Genomic DNA, 13559 nt, shown 5'->3' on the forward strand with positions numbered 1-13559 from the left:
TAGAGCAGTAAGTCAATCACTTTGGAAGCTGAAATTCTTCACATAAAGAGTTAATTAACTTATAAAACTGTATGCAATGGGCTATCATTTATTAATTCGTCAACAAAATCAAAGCAAGTAGGGTATCTTCTTTCATTAAGAAAACTACTTTAGGGCCCGTTTATTAGAGCTGTCCCTGGTTTTCTGCCATCTAAAATATACCAAATGTACAAAATTTAAGTGCAGATCGTGAATCAAGAATCAATAAGCATCCTACCTACCATTCTCAGAATTCACCAGCTGTTCTTTGGAAAACAGACTACCCTACTAAAGGAACCTCTCGTAGAAATAAATGTGCCTAAGTGCATTGTAACTGGAAGTAAAAATTTAAAAATTATCACACTCTAGTCATTTCCCTTGTAAGCTTCTTTAAAGATTCCAAGTGTCAGGGTTTTGGGTTTCTTTAAAAATCCTCTGAGCGATCATAGGTACTAAGCCTCCAAATAACGAGTATTCCTTCATGTCCTTTAGACCAGAGATAGAAAGGGCTGTGAAGAAAGAGCCTTCACCCTCGAATGCTTCACTGGGCAGACACTCTTGTTTATCAAGATCAGAGATCTATTCCAAGTTGGGTATGTGCTCAGTCACACCTGCATTCTTAAACTTTCTGGTCTTTCTGTAAACCGAAATTCTGAGAAGAACTCAATCCTGGTGAATACACGTTCCTAGTTCTCCTTGTTATTTAGAACCCAGCCTGCCCCTTGCAGTAGTAACAGCCACAGCCCTGCCGTGGCTCCTGGGGAAGCCAGTGCAGGCATATGCTATCCTCACTGGCATCCTGGGCTCAAATCTGGGCTTCCCTTTGTTTTTTCTCAAGGTGCCATTAGCCTATTTTAGTGTTAACTGTTAATACATTCACAGTCAGCTTTAGGCTCTGCCCTGAGCCTTTTCTCTGAGCAAATTTCCATAAACCAGCTAAGCCTATTGTGTTTATGAATTGCCCAAAATAGGTCTCAAAGTGCTGGAGCTCAGTGTAGTCACATGGTTTAAAATCTCCAGGAAAGGAAGGCCCCTCTGGGAGAAAGAAGATGATGTCTTCTGGAAAGGCACAGGCCCTATGTAACAAATCCTTTATTTTGTCCAGTCTTGCTGCCCATCGCCTGAAAATCTTGGCACCAGCTACTCTGGGAACCAAAGATCGCCTTTGGACTCCTGAGGAGCAGACCCCTCCCTCCTTCTACTTTTCATCTTTCATGCCCTTTTCCAGCAAACATCTGGCCAAGTGAGAAGCTTCGATGGTCACCAGGTTAAAGCAGCAATTCATCTGCGTCATTAGCGGAGAGACAAGTAACAGCACCCCAAGTATCTAATTTCTGAAAAAATGGGATCCTTAAGAGTTCTTCAAAGATAGGCAGATCAGAAGTTTCTTTTACATTGTTTGCCTTGTAGATGTGTCCTATCTTGCAGCATCGAGTGTGTGAGCATGTGCGCCATGACATCAGCATCCCCGGGGAGCTTGCCGGAAATGCAGGATCCCAGGTTCCGCCCCACACCTGCTCAACCCAAATCTGCATTTAAGCAGGTCCCCAGGGGATCCAGGTGCACGTTACTGTCTGAGAAGCTCAGTTTGGAGGGCAAGGACCCCTTGTTTACACACCTTTGCTTCCCCCTTGCACTTCTGAACGTGGAACTGATCATACAGGCCCAAAAGGAATTAGTGAAAGAACACGTAAGTTTTGAAGCTTCCGCAGAAGACGAGTTTTTAGGCATCTCTTAACCTTAATATCTTCTTGTGAAACAACATGTCACCCTTAATTTACATGGTAGACTTTTTCTGCCCTTCCCCATTTTAAATGAGCCTTCTGAGCGACGTAGTAGGATTGCTTATATGTTCTCAACGTGTCTTCAAATGTGAATTGCAGCCTTTCAAATGTCTTCATAAACAGAATGGGATTAAGGGAGCCAACCCTTGCATGTTTTTGTTGGTGCAAGAGCTGTTGTGCATTGAAGCCTCAGAGCTTGTCTCTTCCCACCTATCCTCAGAGCCTGGGGGGACACCAAGTGAATTTCACTTCTCCAGGTCACTGTGCCCTCAGGCCGTAGATCACCCTTTGATAGACCTCAGAGCTTTGTTTTGGATCAGATGGCAAGTAATTCTTTTTGATTCATAATTAACACAAACGCACCAAGAACATATTTGGAAGGCCCCAGCTACCATCACAGTGCTGATGTGGACAGGGAAACCCTGTCAGCTTGCAGGTTGATGCATGAATAGCCATTAAAAATCACTTGGTCAACAGTCAGAAATGCACAAGACAAATGTGATGAGTTGGCCTTACCATGAGTTTTGATTTATAAGGCACTATAAACATGTATGGCAAGTTTCTCATAAGTTCGTTTTAAGCATTTAAACCCAAACCATGTCAAAGATTTAAATTTAGGGACATGGTGTTACGGCTACAGGTAGACACAAGGCTGCACATTTCTTGGGTTTTGATGGTCTGACCAAAGTAGACAGCATGACGTTCAGGGAGAATTTGGGAGAGGGAAGTATAAACAGTCTGATCGGTTTGGTCTAAATTGCTGGTTCCAGCTTAAATGGTTTAAGCCGATCTCAGCCAGCACAATGTCATACTTGTTTCTTAGGGTCCAAGGTTAGCAAAGGTGTTTTAACCATTAGCGTTTTGAAATCTGGCTCTCAGTCCAATCTGAGTTCTAATCCCAGCTCAGCCATTTGACCACCTTATATTCATGTGACTTCAGGCAATCTTTCTATTTCCTCATCTACACATAAGGGTAGTAACATCGTGGAGATTAAACGAGATAATGTATGTGAAGTGCTTATTAGCACAATGCCTGGCACCAAACACTCAATAAAAAGGTATCAAAGATGGCGATGATGACAATGACATGAAGCTTATGGAACAGCAAGAAAGAAAGATGGTCCACTGGACCCTCTACTCACTCTTTCTGCCTCAAGGACTGTTTCTTTGATGTCTTCTAGTCTGTGCCTCTCAAAGTGAGGTCTCCCAGAAGGGCTGTGATGACACCAAAGATTGATTTATGCAGCAACCATTGGAAGAGTCCTACTAAATTCCTGGTGTTGGATTAGGGGTGGGGCTAGAAAGATGACCAAGAAGTGATACTTTCCCCAGAGGAGTTAACAAATCACTGCAGTAAAACAGTGGCTGTAAAGGAGTTGTGTGTACATTACTCCAGAATGCAGATGAGGGGGCATCCCTCTGCTTGAGGATTCAGAGAGGGGTTCCCGGAGGAACTATCTAATCCTCTTTCATTTTAGCCACCCCAGAAAGGCTGAGAGGAGGTAGTACCGAAGGGGAAAGTAAGGTCAGTAGGTAGAAGATGGTATTTTTACTTAAGAGATTCTGAAGCTCTGGGTACCTGAGGATCCTAAGGGTTATGTGTATGAAACAGAATCCTGCACTCAGTATTCCTGGGATGGAGACCGGGAATCTGCTCATTTAACAAACCTGCCTGGTTATTCTGATGTAGGTGCTTCATACTGATATCAAAAGGCTGCCTTGCAGATCAGCACAAGTGGCAGCAAAGCCTTTAATAGCTGGAAAAAGATCACCAAAGAGCCAGAAATGCACTGACTATTCACACACCTGGCTATTCACAGTCTTAATCAGCTCAGGCTGCTGTAACATCACCATGAAGTGGGCGGCTTAACCAACAAACATGTATTTCTCACAGTTCTGGAGGTTGGGAAGTCCAAGATTATGGCACTGGCAGATTTCATGTCTGGTGAGAGTCGGCTTCCTGGATCATAGATTTCACCTTTTTACTGCATTCTCACCGGCAGGAGGGGGAAGAAGTTTTCTGGGGGTGGAGGGTGGGGTCTCTTTCATGAGGGCACTAATCCATTCATGAGGACTCCACCCGCATGATCTAATCACCTCCCAAAGGCCCCACCTTCACATATCATCATATTTAGGGGCTAGGATTTCAACATAAGAATTTTAGGGGGACACAAACATTCAGTCCATAACACCTGGCTAGCCATCTGACCCTAAGATCGAATGGCAAAGGATCAAAGGCACAGATGTGCTCAGGACTCGAGAACACTTGCCCAGGAACTTCAGAGGCTGTACAGGAGCTTCAAGGCCATGGCAACTTTTAAAGAAGCCCAGGATGTGTAAGGGAGGAGCAGACGGCACTCAGCTTGCAGTGGATGGGTCCAGGTGTCTGCTTCTCCAGCTGGTGTCAGCAGGCACACTTCTTTCCTCTTCCTCTCCAATCGCTTAGGCAATCATTTCTAAACAAGATGGGACACTCGTCTTCTTCCTTCCTCCAGTACTTCATGGGTACCACACTGCAAAACACTCCCTTTGACAACATTACTAACATGTTTAAAGGAAATTTCCTCTATATCACCTTTCATAATTAGTATTAACTGGATTAATATTAAGTAGGGAAGGGAAAAAATAATTTCCAAGTGAATGTTTTTTATGCCAGGGTAAAGGACTAACCCTTAAAAGCTTAGGAAAATCAGTTTTTGCAAATTATCTTTTCTGAAGCTTCCAGCTGTATTAAATGCTGACAGTTTTTAAGCACTGAGATGAAAGAGACAAATTCTTTTTCTTTTGTGTTGCTAATTATAATTTTGCTTAGCATTATGAAGCCTGCTTTCCTCTTGAGACATTTGCCAGCATACATTAATTGTGCAAATATTTACAGACTGCTGAAGCACAGGGGCAGCTTATACCAAAAAAGATATGGAACACTTGAAAAAAAAGCCTCTCTGACACTTTACATTTGTGGCCAGCTACCCAGAATCAGTGTAAACTATCTGCCCCTCAGCCTCGGCAAATGTGTTTAAGGAACATTGTCCCTGGGTTGATTTAGTGTTTACTTGGCTGGCAATGGCCACTAAAGTCTTTCTTCAAAAGCCTTCTTTTTCTCAGGGTTAAAAATAAGTTTTCCAAATTGTATATTTGTCTTATGGATTGCTATACTGTCAACACTTAATCTCTCGGGCCACCCACATGGCATGGAAGAGGTCTATCCAGGGGTTGTTCCAAACGCCAGGAGCTTCAGAAAGTTAAACGGAACAAGCTAGAAGATTTGACTTGCACCCCCATAAGGCTCTTAGAACCACCTTGTTTTCCAAGCATGCTAGTTAAAAACCAGGGCTCTGGAGTCAGACAGCCCTGTTCAACTCCTAGCTTTGGCAACTTCCAAGGTATATGACCTTGAAGAATCTCTCAACCTCCATAAACCTTGTTTTTCCATCTTAAAATGAAGAGAGTCCTACGTAGGTACCTAGGAAACAGTACCAACCTCCAAGAGCCGTGTACAGAGTCAATGAAGTAATGAATGCAGAACCCTTAGCACAATACCTGGCACACAGAAAGGACTGAATACATATTTGATTGTGTTTCTTAAAACTAGGCTGAACGTATAATAATTTAGGCCACAGAATGGGGAAAGGAAAAGGGGGAGGGGAAGGAGTTACAAGTGGATTCTAATATCCAGAAGAGGCTCTTTCTGAGGATAATGGCTACCCATGCAGAAGAGACGAGGAACGTGGGCAGGAGCTCAAGCTGCCGAGTTGCTAGGAGATCTCAGGAAGGCAAGAGAATGGCGGAGCCACCAGCCTGAGCTTCAGGAGAGGAGTGGGCAGTGAGTGTACAGATGCCCAGTAAAATAGAGGGTGCCCCATGAAGTTAGAATCTCAGAACAACAATTTGCTTCAGTGTAAGTATGTCCCAAATAGTGCATGGAACATACTTACGGTAAAAAATTATTGTTTTCCCAGGATTCCAATTTAAATGGGCATCCTGTTTTTGAGGGGTTTTGTTGTTTTTGTTTGTTTTGCTCTGTTTTGTTTGTTATTCTTGTTTTGTTTCTGTTTGTTGCTTTGTTTTTTTTTGTTTGTTTACTCGCTGCGGCCACCTGGCCCTAACTGCAGACAGCTGCTCCAGCTGCCGTCACCTCACCCTGGCCCCGAATTCCCACCTCACGGGGAAGCAGGGAGGAGTCAGAGAAATCATGTGTGGGAAATGGCTGTGCAAACTCCCCAGAAGTATAAAATCAAGTGAGGAAGACATTTCCTTTGGTGGGTGTCGTTATGAAAACTCTGAATCATCAAGCAAAAGCCAGGTCTTTGTAAATTTTAGGAGATGTATGGAAAATTCCAAGGAGTCTGGGGAGTTTATTCAGAGCAGGGGCTCTAAAGACCCCAATGAGAAGGACTAGATGTGATGCTTCCCAACTGTCTCTGCACCTTAGTCTCACCTGGAGCGCTTTTCCAGGCCCCAGGCAGCGCCGAGACCAGCGATGCCAGGATCTCTGCCAGTGGGACCAGGAGTCCATGCGGTTCAACGCCTCCATGTGATTCCAGCGTGCAGCAGGCTTGCGAGGCAGTGGTAGAATCCACCTGTGAAAGGGGAGCTGAACAGGTTAGAAACCTTGGGCACTGGAGAGGGTGTTAAGGGGTGGTTACACCCTGTAGTGTAACCTGCCCTTAGAAGGGAAGGGGGATAAAAGAAAAACAAATAAAAACAAAGGGAGGAGGGAATTGGTAAAGATAGGTATATTCCATCTGCTTAAAAAAAAATTAAACATTCTAAAATAAGTACCAAGAACAAATGAGAATGGCTACTTTTAAAACCAGGAGGTTTGGATGTGAGCAAAAAGCAGTGGGTTAGATAAGAAAAGCAGGTGAGAATTTTCTGTAATGAATCCACCAGCTTCTAACAGCCACACACCCATTGGGAACAGTGGTCCCTCTCACTCCAGAGGGCAAATGATCCGTGTGTGATCGAAAAGGGCTGTGTTGGAGGATTTGTACTTTCCATGAAATCACAGATGGCTCACAATTTTTCCTGTAACTTCTGACAGGGCTTGTGGTAGCTGAGGACCAATTTCTCTTGCAGGCATAAAGATTTAGAAGGTGTGGGTGGTTATGTAAAAATGTAGGAATTCATGTGCTGAGTCAGTCACACCTACGTGAGAAACCAGCACTTGTCTTTGATAAGCCATGATAGTCACCTACAGGGAAATAACCTTTTATATATACATATGTTTTTCAATCAACAAATATTTCTTGAACTCCGTGCTAAGCACTATTCTTGGCATTGGGGATAGAACAGGTAACAAAACAGTCTCGGTCCTCATGGAATTTATATTTTACTAGAAAATACAAGTAGTTCATGTATTTCATATAGTGAGAAGTGTTATAAAGAAAGATAAAGCGGGGGACACCTGGGTGGGGTGTCTGTTAAGTGTCTGCCTTTGGCTCAGATCATGATCCCAGGGTCCTGGGATCGAGTCCCACATCAGGCTTCCTGCTCAGCGGGGAGCCTTCTTCCCCCTCTCCCTCTGCCTGCTGCTCCCCCTGCTTGTGCTCTCTCTCTCTCTCTCTGTCTCCGACAGATCCCAGGACCCTGAGATCATGACCTGAGCCGAAATCAAGAATCGGATGCTCAACTGACTGAGCCACCAGGCACCACTGATATCAAACCTTTTATCAGCTGGTTTCCCTTCTTGGTGGTAAAACAGGAAGAATGGTATCTGCCTTGCCTCTTGTCATGAGGTTTTTGTGTGAACAGAAGGAAACATGGCAAATGGTTTGTAAATGGTAAACTACAGAATCAATTAAGGTGGCATCATGAGACCCGTAGACTATGAGGGCTGTTAGGTACCTGGCAGTCATCTTGTCACTTCCTACCTCAAGAAGGAGAAAGAGGACAACTCCAAGTTCTCCTAGTGAATTGAAGTAGACCACAGCATAAATTTGGTGTCCTAATTCTAGATCTGGTGAGGTTTGGCTCTGCCATGATGTGTGTTACCAGGTTCTCTCTTATTAGATGATTTCTCAGCCTCCTGGGGCCTCTATTTATTCATGTGAAACACGGAAAGAGTGACCTGGCACCCACACTGTCACTATGTGGAGTATTTTGGAAAGTCTTCAGAATCAGGGAGCTTAGCCCCTCTCATTAGAGGTGGGGCTTATGCCCAAACTCAGTTGCAAATGGCAGACACAACACCACTGATTTATTTGAAAAACACTTGTAAAGTACTTACTACCCTCCAAGCACTCTTGTAAGCTCTTCACAAATATCTGCTCATTTTGCCTCATCTTAATGGATGAAAAAACGAGATAGCTAGTACCAGCAGGTACCTGAGAGGCATAAATTAAATTCTCTCAAGGATGATATCTCCTTAGCCTTCAAATTATTTTCTACATATGATGTTCCAAATATTATATCCAGTACCCAAGCAAAGGTAACTAGGCATGCACAAAGATAAAATAGCATCTAATAAAATCTAGCAGAGGGGCACCTGGGTGGCCCAGTCGGGTAGGCGTCCAACTCTTCAGCTCAAGTCATGATCTTGGGGTCATGAGACTGAGCCTCATGTGGGACTCCGCACTCGGCAGGGAGTCTGCTTGATTCCCTCCCCCTTTCCTTCTGCCCCTCCCCCTGTTCATGCTTGCACTCTCTGTCTCTTTCTCTCTCAAATAAATAAATAAACCTTTAAAAAAAACAAATATTTGCTCATTTAATCCTCATCACAACTTTATCAGGTAACTATTATCATTCTCACTTTTAAGTTGAGGAAACTGAGGCATAGCGAGGTTAAGTGACTTCTCCAAGTTCACAGAGCATAGCAATGAACCTGGAAAGTCTGATTCCATGCCCCAAAATAGTATGCTATCTCCTTTTTTACTGTTCCTTTTTTATCCTTTCTCTTCTTCCAAACTCCCTCCCCCATCTCTATCCCTGGGCCAATTCCTAATGTTCAAATCATAACATCTCTCAATCAAAATGATTTCTGTTTGCACAAGACCATTTAATGTAAATTGACTTAAATAGTCAAGGGAATATCAGTTTCTCCAAACAGTGAGTCCAGAGGAAAGATGGAATTCAAGCATGGTTTGACCCCAAGTTTGCAGTCATCAAGAGGAATGCTCTGCATCTCTGTGATTCTTTCAGCTGTACTCTTTCCTTGTGTCAGCTTCATTTTCAGGTTGGCTTCCCTCAAGGAAGCAAAATGCTCTTCCTTCCACACATTGCACCACCCAGAGGAAGAAAGGGAGTCCTTGATCCAGCATCCACTCACAGTGCAGATTCCTTCTGCCTATGAACCAGTGGGTGAGGCGAAGGCCAGGATCAAGAGAATGTCTACTATCCAAGAGTCACATGTGCCCCAGGGATAATTGGGGAGTGGGAGGGTAGGAAGGCTTCAAGACCCAGATGAGGTGTAACCTCCTCCATGAGATCTCCCTTTTGGTTTCATCCTCTTCCATCTTTGGAAGAACAGGTCCTTCCTCTGAATTTCCATGACTCCCAATCTGCATTGCTCTGACAGCACTCACCACTTCACATTCTTAATTTTGGATTCCTTCTGGATCATCTTCACTTGCTTCTCCAAAGCAACTCTCCACTATTCTCCACTCCTCTCTGCTATGTTCTGTACCCCAGCAAATGAACCATTTTTCTTTTTAACCCACACCCATCAGATTTTCTACTCTACACCACTCCACTAAAATAGCTCTTGCCAAGGTCATGATGGCCTCCATGTTGCCAAATCCAGTGCCAGTTCTCATCTTGCTCAGCCTCTTGGCAGCATTTGACATGGATGACCCTGCCCTCCTTCCAAAACATTTGCTTCCGCTTCCAGATACCACATGCTTCTGCGTTGTCACGTACTCCTCTGCTCCTTTCTAATCTTCTTTGCTGGCTTCTCCCCTTCCTACCCCACCTCTACGCACCCCTGCTCTCTCCATGAGGGCCATGGTTTTGACAGTGGCCATGTCTGCCTTCCTACAACCACTGCTTCTGTGTCGTGGCACCTCAGCCACACCTACCACTCTCATCGAAATCTGGAAATGCTACTCCCTCCTCTTATTCCTGCAGGCCTGGAGGGAAAGGCTTCCCACTATTGCTAGACACTGAATGCTTCCCCACCCCTTGTTAGTTCTCTTAATCCAGCCAACACCTCTATAGACAGTCCCTTTAATAACTCTCTTCCACAAATGCTTGGAGTGCTATTCTCTGCTAAGACCCTGACTAACACACTGCTTGTTTTCTTATGCCACTTAGCTCCCATATTAACTTATAAGGTCAACTAGGAACAATGTCTGTGTTTAATTCTTCTTTTACCCCCAATAGTGCTTGCTATCCAATTGGTATCAATAAATTCTGAAATAAAATATTCTTTCTTATTAACTGCCTTCAACTTGAACAGGAAATGAAAGTGATACAAGCATTAACACGCATGAACACGCACACACACACACACCCCCACACACCTCCCAGGACAAAAGGCAAAAGAATAAAATAATGCTAAGTGCTGATTTTGGGGGTTTTGCCTGATTCCTCAAATTCACAACTTATTCAAAATCTATATAAAACATGTTCTTTCTTCTCCAGGCCCAGAAATGAAAGATAGTTACTTCTGTTACAATAGAAACTGAAGTACAAATAAACTGAGAAGCAGGGAAGCCCCATTGCTGACCAACAGGAGGATCTAAGAAACATAGGGTGTCAGGAGTTCTATCATACCCTATGCAGGAGATGGGCTTTCAGGAAAGAAGCTACTTTGTGGGGTCCCAACTTTTGGGAGTCTCCTTCCTACTTTGCTTGTTTCTCTCTCTTCCTATTGTGAGCTACATCGCTACCCCTTCCCTACCAACCCTGACCCCACTGCTCCAAGTCCAACCAGGTGGGCAATATAAGGATTCATGGCAATAAGGGGAAAGGAAAGGAAGAAAAAAGAAGCCCCATCATCCTTCGTCTGGCCCCAGTGGTGGTCTTGTTAGCTGTCTCCCTAGGCCACAATCTTCAGGCCATCCTCTATGACCTATAGAAATCCCCTTTTCCCCAGAAACTGGACCCAAGAATTCTTTTGAAATAAAGAGGATTCTGACTTCAATCTTCTATGGATCCAAGGGTCCTCCTTTGACATGTGTGTCTGCTTTTGCTTTTACAAATGAAACCAAGTATAAAAATAGACTGTTGTATACGTGTTGGGGAAGGTGGGTAGATGATTACCTTTATTCTCTTTCTCATATTTCAAAAACCTTTAGAGAGCTTCAAAAAGGATAAACTGGATGTCCACGTGGATAACCAAACACCCTACCCTCTCAGTTCCTTGACCTCCTCATCAGCAATGACCTTCCTTCTACACTATAGCAAAATCACTCACTCCCTGCAACAGCTCTAGTTTTAAGATCATCGGTCAATCATGCTGACCTCAAGCATCACTTCTTATCTTTCCAGCCAATTTGCTCTATCTTTCTTCAATCTCACCAGTACTTCCTCCCTAGGAGTCCCCTTCTATTCTCTCTCCTCTGTACGCCCCTCTGATTCCATGGTTCATCCTTTGGGGCAGGCTTTTGCAAATACGCTAAGTTCCCTTGCTCCTTTGTCTAGCTGCAGTATCTTCCTGGCATTAAATAAATAAATAAATAAATAAATATTTTAAAAAACAACACCATTAACCTGAAATGAACTTCACCCCTCAGCTCCCCCATTCTGCTCCTGAACAGCTGAATGCCACTAGAGAAAACCACACATCGGTCAGACAGGACTCTTGATAAATTCAGGGTCACCAATCTCAAGAGATTCTCAACATTCCCAGCATCAAGAAATACTTGCAGAGTGGGGGAACATGTAAAGAAGGAACTGGGGATTCTGAAATGAATGCACTGGATACAGGTAAAGGAACAAGCGAAGGGACGAAGCAAATACATCAGTGCAGAAGAGAACCAGACAAGCAGAGTACATTGGAAGCCAAGAGAAGAGAGAATTTCAACAAGGCTTGACTGCCATTGTCTTTTGTGAGCAAACCTCTTTTTTTTTTTAAAGATTTTTATATTATTTATTTGAGAAAGAGAGAGAGAGAGAGAGAGCACACAAGCGGGGGGGGCAGTGAGCAAAACTCTCATTTTTAGGCATTGTTGGGTGGCCGTACGGGAGAGCCTGCCTCGTGCCACCCTGTTGATGACAACTCTGTTATGGATGAAGAGGCAGATAATCCTGGAGACCATTGGCGTGTGCAAGTGTGTTGGAGAAGTCAGGCTTTTATTTCCTCATCTGGAACAAAGGAATCTCCCCTACCTTCCCCAGGAGAATATTGGGAGGATATGGATGGGTGGGAAGCAAAGGCATTATTTCAACAGTAATGAGTGTACGAGGTCAAAGTTGACACTGTTCTCAATGAGAAACATTGTGACTATGAACAAAAGCTAGAGGGATTTTTTTTTATTTGTTTGCTTTTATTTTCTGATGCTAGACGGTTGGAATGCCAAGGCAGTTCTGTGCCAAGCCACAGAAAGAATGAAAGCCCAGGACTTCCCCTAGGACAACAGCTTCCATACTAGCTAAAGGCAAGCATAAAATCTGCCCCAAGTTAGTAGTTTAGGAACTTCCTGTTGGTTCACATTTCAAACAGATTGTATTTAATTTTCACCTCACCACTCAGAGCTCAGAGTGAACGGCGATGAGGTCAGGAGACCCAGGGACGGGGCACTCTGCTGAGAACTGAACCAGCAACCCCTTGGCTTCTAGTAAGTATTGCTTGGTTTGAATGTTTTAGGTTCTCAAGGCTGTGGTAATCTGAAAGATTAATTGAGGAAAATTGCTGTTTGGGGCTCTTGGTTCATAACTGTAAAGGCAGAAGGAAATAGGACCTCTTGGTATCATGCTGATCAAATTCCAAATGACATTAAAATGAGCAGGTTGTAGGCAATGATCGTGGGTAGATGCCCCGAATGAGATCAAAGAGATAATCTGAATGGCTTTTTTGTTTGCGGGCAATGACAAGAAATGCAAGCAGGACTCTGAAAAGGTTTAATTCTTCTTTCTTAAATAGGAGGAAAAAGTAGAGTGGTTCAGACAACCGCCAGGTTAGAATTCTTGCTTTGCTTCTTGTTGGTTCTGTGGTCAAAGGCAAAGGGCTTTGTAAAATGAGTATTATACCATCGTAAAAGTAGTGTCATTTTACAGTATTATATGTAAAAATATATGTGAAATCTATATGTTTTATAAAAAAAATATATATGAAATTGAATGAGATTCCATATATAAGGTATAATTTTGCTTATATCACATAAACATATGTATTTTGCTTATGTGATATAAACAAAATTTGTATAATAGGTTTCATATATAATGGGTTTCACGTATGTATACATATTCTGGATTTCATATATGTAATATGAAATTCATATATGTAACATGAAATACATGTTATGTAGGAAATCCAGTATTTATATACATATACAGTTGAATCTGGAACAACATGGGGATTAGGGTTGATGACCCCCCACACAGTTGAAAATCCACATATAACTATCGACTCCCCCAAAAACTTAACCACAAACAGTCTACTATTAACCAGAAGAGTTACCCATAACATAGAGCCGGTCGACACATATTCTGCATGTTATATGTATTTTATACACAGATATAGATATGTAGATATATTATATGTATTATATATAACATGCAAAATATGTATGAAGGGCCCTTTGTCTCCTCCCATTTTCCTGGGACTGCCCTGGCACTGCCCTGTCTGATGCTTCTCCCTATTTTGAGAGTCTTACT

The 13559-nt window shown here is 43.1% G+C and overlaps 1 protein-coding gene across 1 annotated transcript in view; it reads left to right on the forward strand.

The window, feature by feature from the left end:
• Positions 1 to 23: 23 nt before the first annotated feature.
• PLEKHS1 (pleckstrin homology domain containing S1) overlaps positions 24 to 13559 on the forward strand; it is a 36326-nt gene continuing 22790 nt past the window's right edge. The window contains exons 1-4 of the mRNA XM_034663296.1: positions 24 to 6404; positions 11477 to 11791; positions 12247 to 12340; positions 12436 to 12520. The gene's annotated coding sequence lies outside the window, so the exon portion shown is untranslated. The remainder of the gene's footprint in view (positions 6405 to 11476; positions 11792 to 12246; positions 12341 to 12435; positions 12521 to 13559) is intronic.

This window comes from Ailuropoda melanoleuca, chromosome 6 (assembly GCF_002007445.2).
Source record: "Ailuropoda melanoleuca isolate Jingjing chromosome 6, ASM200744v2, whole genome shotgun sequence".
NCBI classification, from domain to species: domain Eukaryota; kingdom Metazoa; phylum Chordata; class Mammalia; order Carnivora; family Ursidae; genus Ailuropoda; species Ailuropoda melanoleuca.